Source organism: Alosa sapidissima, chromosome 10 (genome assembly GCF_018492685.1).
Source record: "Alosa sapidissima isolate fAloSap1 chromosome 10, fAloSap1.pri, whole genome shotgun sequence".
In the NCBI taxonomy this organism is placed as follows: Eukaryota; Metazoa; Chordata; class Actinopteri; order Clupeiformes; family Clupeidae; genus Alosa; species Alosa sapidissima.
In genome coordinates this window covers 11065144-11072643 of record NC_055966.1, presented here as the reverse complement: position 1 = coordinate 11072643, position 7500 = coordinate 11065144, and the positions used below count along the sequence as shown (strand labels likewise).

The 7500-nt window shown below is 43.3% G+C and overlaps 1 protein-coding gene across 5 annotated transcripts in view; it reads right to left on the bottom strand.

Moving 5' to 3' along the window:
• sema6e (sema domain, transmembrane domain (TM), and cytoplasmic domain, (semaphorin) 6E) overlaps window positions 1-1183 on the bottom strand; it is a 113819-nt gene extending 112636 nt beyond the window's left edge. For all 5 annotated transcript variants that reach the window (XM_042108376.1, XM_042108375.1, XM_042108378.1 and 2 more), the window contains exon 1: window positions 978-1183. The gene's annotated coding sequence lies outside the window, so the exon portion shown is untranslated. The remainder of the gene's footprint in view (window positions 1-977) is intronic.
• Window positions 1184-7500: the final 6317 nt, after the last annotated feature.

Genomic DNA, 7500 nt, shown 5'->3' with positions numbered 1-7500 from the left:
GATATATGTCCCTTCTGATAGTAGGCTATAGTACCGTTACATTATGCCACTGCAGGACCCCAAGTTCACCTCAGACTGACAACACTGCAATCATCATGGAAAAGCCTTCCATGGGTTGATCATAACAATAAGAACAGACTACGTGCAGTTCACCAAGTAGCCTGTTTTAGCTGTTGAATGTCGAGTCTAATTAAATCTTCAGTACAGTGTAGTTTGCGTGAGACTTAAAACTCAGGTTGAATTATTTGCCGAGGAAATTAATATCATTGCCCCAGCAAATTTTAGCAACTTTCCTGAAAACCGCTAGCTGTCTGATATATTTGAAAAGAAAACAGCCCGTCTGCATATCCGCCTACCTTCCTTTCAGCTGTAGCCTACCTGCCGTTTATAAATGAAAACCTTTTTTCAGATGGCACCATGTCATTGTCACTAGGCTACATTTTAAACAGTAACATCTGGCAAAACGTGTCTGTTCGCAGTGGCCATTTCAGTTACGCGCTCGTAAAATACAGCTCCACCACGCAGTCTAATGATTTTGGGATACAGTATTTTTCAATGGCCTCAGAATTCTACACCGCATACACACTGGCATAACGATTTACACCGGACTAGTAGGTCAAAACTAGACAAATATACAAAATGTCTAATCTATTCAAATAAGTTATTTTCCCGAAGATGTAAATGTCATTATGCATGTGCAACACGTATGGAGGGCAATCTGCATCATATCACTGTTGAACATTGGCCAAATTATTAGATGTTCAGATGCAGTAGGCTACTTGAAAACATTTTTAACTCTATCGTCGTAATTGTTAAATTACAACTATTTCAGAGTTGCAGACTGCCACACACGAATAAAGACTTCTTCAAGCATATCATGACAACGCAATACTCAACTTTAGAGCTCTCTAAACAGCACAATCGAAATACTGAAAAACATGGAACAAAAGCAGTAGGAAAACTTCAAGCAGAATTACCTTTTCTCCTATTTTGTCCTCAAGCCACGAACAGACATCAGGTTTCTTGATGAGCTGAAGTCCGGTCTGTACAGGGTAACCAAACGGAACACAGACATGCACTCGAGATTTGTTAGTTTTCCCACAGGACGTTTGTTATCACTGGATCTCACACACTGCGAAAGCGCGCTCCGTAGTACTACGTTGATCTACACGAGTCTACAGTGAAGGCGAGACTGCGTGAAAAACAGACCTCACCAGTCGCAACCTCAGCGAAGTCACGCCCTGACGCTATTGGCAGGGAGTCCATCCAATCAGATAGAATCAAACGTGATCAGTCCTTGTTTGTCATTTTCGGTAGCAGAACGTCTCAGACTATTGTGTAGCTCTTCACTAAACATTTTTTCTTTTGATTAGGCTATGGAGCTCAGTTGCTGGTAATGCTGATTTCTCTAGCCAGTGTCAAAAAACGGTTAAATGATTTATGACGAGGTCTGTGCGCTGCCTGCTTATTATCATCTCTCTTATCAGCTCATCGCAAAACGTATAAATTCACATTTGACAAGTTATGCACGTGGACCGTTAAGTTGCAGTATGTTGCAGATCAGCTACTGTCTGGTCTCCTGTGGATTTCAGTTATATTAAATTACTAAAATCGTGAGTCATTTAATGAAAAGAAATTCCTCTTGGTCTGAATAAAATATTTTCAAAATTCATGCTCTGGCCTAATTGAAAATGACAATGGAACAAAATTATTCAGCACTGCTAAAATCAATTTGACACTCTCACAGCCTAGTAAAAAATAATAATAATAATAATAATAATGTTGGAAATTACTTTGATTGCATATTCTCTTTCGTCTACTTGGGGTGATATGTGATGATATGAATAAAAGAAAAAAGGTTTTAATAGAACACAGTCCACTAACATCAATTAAATATAATGATTGTATCTAGTCCGGCCCAACCCAGGTAGAACAAAAAGCTGGTGTATGCAGAGGTGAAAACAGAGAGCTTTTGTCCTTCAGAGACAGTGAGGGGACGTAAAGGGGTCTCTGATATTTTAGCATGCCAAGCAGATATCCTCATTGCCTTCGGAGAGACGGGTAGAAAGAAGGCAGGGAAGGGCACTGAAGATAATGACGGGGATCCTATGGTTCATTGGCCATGCAAATGTCTAATCATTACCAACCCTAACAGGGGGTGTGGTGGCCATGCCCTGGCAAAACTCTCCTGCAGTCTTGTATCTACTCCCAGTGTTGTAAAAGACACTTAATGCAAAGTGACCTCCATGGTGAGAGAAGAGCATGAAGCGTTTTGGGGATATGTCTCCCATGGGGAGCAGAACACTGTCCTTGCTGTCACTGCTAAAAGGGTACATACCCTTTGGGAGTGTGCTAGGGAGTGCTAGCCAGTGCCTTAGGCCGAGGGGTTCTGCTTGTATTTAGACAGGACAGTCTGCTGCCATATTGTGTCACAAAACAAACTCATACTGTATGAATTGTTTATTACAGTTAGATTTTTTTCCCCTTTTTTTGCATTTTAAATGCAGGAAGAAGCTAGAGGATCATTTTGGTTGGGGTTAGGGGTTTGGTGGAACATTTGCTGATTGATTTATTTTTCTCATTCCCTCTGGCAGATTTGTGTTTCCCCCCAAATGCAAGCCAAGACACTGTGGTGGAGGGAAAAGGATATGCTCCAAGCGGACGCATTACGAGCCTGCTCGGGGAGTGCTCCACATCATCTCCAAGCGGACGCATCACGAGCCTGCTCGGGGAGTACTCCACATCAGTTCAGCTTGCAGGGGGACCTCCTCCCTGGCACTCTTCTAGCCAAACATGAGTATTTTATGAAAGGCTTTCGCTTAGTATCTGGGATTTCAGTCTCAAGAAGGATAAATAGTACAGTTTGGGTGTTGCAAGTGTGAATTGCACATGTGTGGGAAAAATGAAAAGGCTAAGGCAAAATTGTTTCTGTGTGTGTGTGTGTGTGTGTGTGTGTGTGTGTGTGTGTGTGTGTGTGTGTGGCGGGAGCTGTGATTTTCATCTGCCTGAGGTATCACAGAAATGGAGGTTGCATTGGTAGCGCACAGAACAGCACCTTCTGTAACTCTCAGTGACATGATGTCCTGGCCATTTAGATTTCTCTGCGATTATTTTAATGGAAAAATGGAAACTGGATAACTGTTCTAAGAGAATATAGCACATCGCAAACAGTAGAATGTATCTTATTAAATGACACACGGCGAATTAATCAACCCAGACTCTCTGTCCTGGTATCAGGACATCCACATTCTGGATCAATACACTTTTCATAACACCTACAGGACACATCAAAGTGAAGAAAGAGGGGGAAGGACATTCAAAGTTAATGAAATGCTCCAAGGAGTGACATTTCAATCAGGCACAGGCAAATTCATATTTTGGCTGACAAGTTCTGATGGCTTGACCTACAACATGCTGAATCGCACCTGTCCTGTCACACTGCTAAAATTGCACTGTCCATATTTGCAAAGCCTTTTTTCAAAAACAGACTTCCAGGTACAAATGATTGGAGCTTAACTTTTTTCTCTGGAACAAAGAGAAGTGGAATATATCTGAGCACTGCAGTGCTAATTGGACCGATCCTTATGTCTGGCAAGCAGGCTCAGCTTGAGCCCAATTCCTCATTTACATACCCTGGATAAAAAAAAACACAGTAACGGATCTAGCATTACACTGCACCTAAGAGTACCACATCCAGGTAAAATCACTAGACATAGGTTGAATGATCAACACAACTAATAACATTCGCAAATAATGTATAAGGATGCTTACAGTATATACCTGAAATTAAATATTGCAAAAATATATTTATCACCAGTACAATATTCATTTGCATATACAGCTATATGGTGACAACATTTTCATATAATGCCTGAGGATAATTAAACAATCTAAACACAATGTTTTCAATTCTGTCTCTATGAGTTGAAGGGAACAGTGATAATGATGTGGATGAAGGCATATTGTTGGGTTGACAATGATAATTTCACTGTTTAGACTGGTTGAGAATGACAGCACAAGTTCCACACTAGAGACCTAATTATGGCGAGTGCGCTGTAGATTCAAAGCCTTTACGTGTGCTCCCAAAGGAGCGTGCAGGGAACGCAGGGAAGTGGCAGGCGCTCGGGCTAGTTTGGGGAGATAGAGGAGAACAATCAGAAAACACCACTTTTGCTTGCTGTAGATTTCAATATGGCTTTGCTTTGTAGGACCTGAGGCGAGGGTTTGACCTGAGGCGAGGGTTTGACCTGAGGCGAGGGTTTGACCTGAGGCGAGGGTTTGACCTGAGGCGAGGGTTTGACACTTGGCTGTGCAGAGGGAGGCGAACCAGGTTCAGATCTCATCCATGTGCCGTTTCGCACGCCGCCTAGGCTCAATGTGTGCATCACACCCCTCACTTGTATGAGTTAGTCCAAAAACACGTCTGTCTCCTGAGATCTGAATATGCACAAATAAGATAATAAGTTATGTTTTTTAGACTTTTAAATATGTGTTTTTTTATTTTTTCACTTACATATCACCAACAAATTTACTTCTGTTGACTGGTCTACCTTTGGATTTGACTTGATTCAGTTGGGAATTGCAAATATGGTATTTGCATGATACCTGTTGGCTGTATACCATCTTAGAATGTCTCTGTTATGGCTTCAGACACCCAAACCAGGAAGAAGGAAGAAGGCACAAGACCCAAGTTTTCTGTCACAAGATCTGCCCTTGTGTTGTTTGTAGAAAAACATGGGCAAATCCACAAAGGCATGTATGCTTTCCACACACACACACACACACACACACACACACACACACACACACACACACACACAAACAAACAAACACACACACACACACAAACACACACACACAAACACACACACACTCTGACATCTGCTAAAATGCAAGTTAACTGTCCTCAAGAAGACTTCAACCATAAACAGCATGTGCTCTGTTAATCAGGACAGCAACACACTGGACTACTATTCATACATGTGTACAGTTTTACTTCACTTGTACCTAATTTGGGTAGAAGACTAACGTGAGTTCTTTCATTAGGTCGATTCCACCGTGTCCATTTATTTCCATTTCAACTGTGTTACAGAGCTAAATTGTCTACATTCATATGCTACACTTTATTGGGCCTTAATTCATGAAGGCAAGACATTTGAAATGGTTTGAAAGCTGCCACATCATATTACAGTAATGTTTATGACACACAGCTGATGTCTGTCAGCTCAAACATTCTAACTATTTCAGACCTCAACATGAAAACAGAATGCAGTAGGACAGTCCAGTACAAAATGCCCCATGACTCTAAATGACAATTAGTAATTGAATGAAGGCCCCCCCCCCCCCTCCTCAATTAATGTAATTAGGGGTTATTTTGTGTCAGCCGTGCCTGGCAATCCTGAGAGGGAGAGAGTGAATACAGAGAGTGACAGGAATGACCACACTGACCTCTGCTCTGAGGTGAGTGACAGGAATGACCATACTGACCTCTGCTCTGAGCTGTCAATCAGAGAACGTCTTTGAAAATCTCCTACCTCTTCCTCCATTAACCAAGTGAAGGGAATGGACATGACTAGCCCATCCGCCGGGCGCTTTTGGACAGGGTTGCCAGGCGTCCCCTCAGTGTAATTACCTAAAGCACTTTTCAAGATGAAAAATCCCCGAACGTGATCCCAAACAAGTCTGGGACAAATAGAACACGAGTAAAAAAAGAAACTGGAGCCGGTTAGACAAGTAGAACATGAGGCGATGGTGATCAGTAACTGTGGCCTTAATATCTTTATAATGTGGAAAGTTTGGGGATAAAAACATAAAAACAGAGGCATGTCTGAGAGAGAAGGGGCCTTTCATTTGTATAGTGAGCAAACATGTGCTACAGGCCTTCTGTTTGTGACCACTTGAACCTCTCAACATTGAACGTGACTCAAAAATCAATGAACGCTTGTGGCGTGCACCATCCACCAGTTGTCTCATTAAATGGCTCAGCATTGCAAATTAACCTTTCAAATTTGAACTCCCTGGCTGTCGCTTTCTCGAGGCGTGATGTGGGACCTCGAACAAGGCGGCACAGGACAAAAGAGCCGTTATGTCATTATGGCAGCAATGCTGTTTCATGCAAGCACTTTCATTCACAACAAATGTCACCTTGAGCAATATTGCATTACCCTCCTCTCACAGGTTTTTTTTTTTTGTCAGAGCGCGCTCCTCTGTAAACTATCATGTACACACCCCAGCAGACATGATAAAAGAAAAAGGAGAAGCAGGAGTTTAATGGCATCATCGTGTAACAGAGAATATCTTAATTTTACCCCCTCATGCAACTTCATCTTCCATTCATAATGGGCCATATTCACAGATCTATTTCACACTCACAGTTCATGATAGCATACTGTAGAACAGTAATGGCATCCCGCACAGCACACCACAGAAATGCCATTGCAGGAGAATGGAGAAAAGTCATGATGAGTAAATATTAGAGGGTTAAATAAACTTGATGAGTTGGGAGCTCCCAGACAGGAATGGCATTCGAGTTCCATCAACACCCACTGGCTCTCTGCGTTTCGCTTTCCAGACAAAGACGTTAAGGCTGAGCACTCTGGAAGGAGATGGCATCTTGGGGGCAAATGAATAATCATAAGAATATGAGTGTGTTATGCATATGTGTGTACGTATCTATCTGTGTTTGTGTTTATGTATGTGTGTGTGTGTGTGTGTGTGTGTGTGTGTGTGTGTGCACATTGTGTATGTGTGTGTGTGTGTGCGCATTGTCTATGTGTGTGTGTGTGCGCGCATTGTGTATGTGTGTGTGTGTGTGCTCGCATTGTCTATGTGTGTGTGTGTGCGCGCATTGTGTATGTGTGTGTGTGTGTGCTCACATTGTCTATGTGTGTGTGTGTGCGCGCATTGTGTATGTGTGTGTGCGTGTGTGTGTGTGTGTGTGCGTGCGTGCGTGTGTGTGTGTTTGTGTGTGTGTGTGTGTGTGTGTGTGTGTGTGTGCTGTACAGCTGGAAGCGGGTCAGTTCAAGCAGTGCCCTGGCTTCCCACTGATCTGCCCCCGGGGATGAGGGTCACTGGCAGGGAGCGGGTTCCTACGCCTGCCCTGTGGCTCCAGGCTGCCTAGGCAACCGCTGACATTGGCTGCCCTTTCCTCGGCTCGTTGGTGGGCAGTTAAAACTCGGAGGGAGACGGTCACATTTCAGAGCCATGTCTGCAAGCTTGACACCCTGCCCATCACCCCCCCCCCACCCGCTGTCTCTCTCTCTCTCTCTGTCTCTCTCTCTCTCTGTGTACCCACATCCGCTCTCTCACCACCCCCAGTCTCACCACCCAAGAGCGTGGAGGTCCTTCTGGTTCAGGAGGTCAGAGCAAGCACTGCTGGCCTGCTGTAATGAATAAATCTCTGCATTTAGCAAGCGTCTTGTCTGGATATTTTTTTTCTGTACTGTTTCCCTTTTGATTTCAGACGAAAAGCTTGGAAGCAGAGAGACTACACTGCAAACT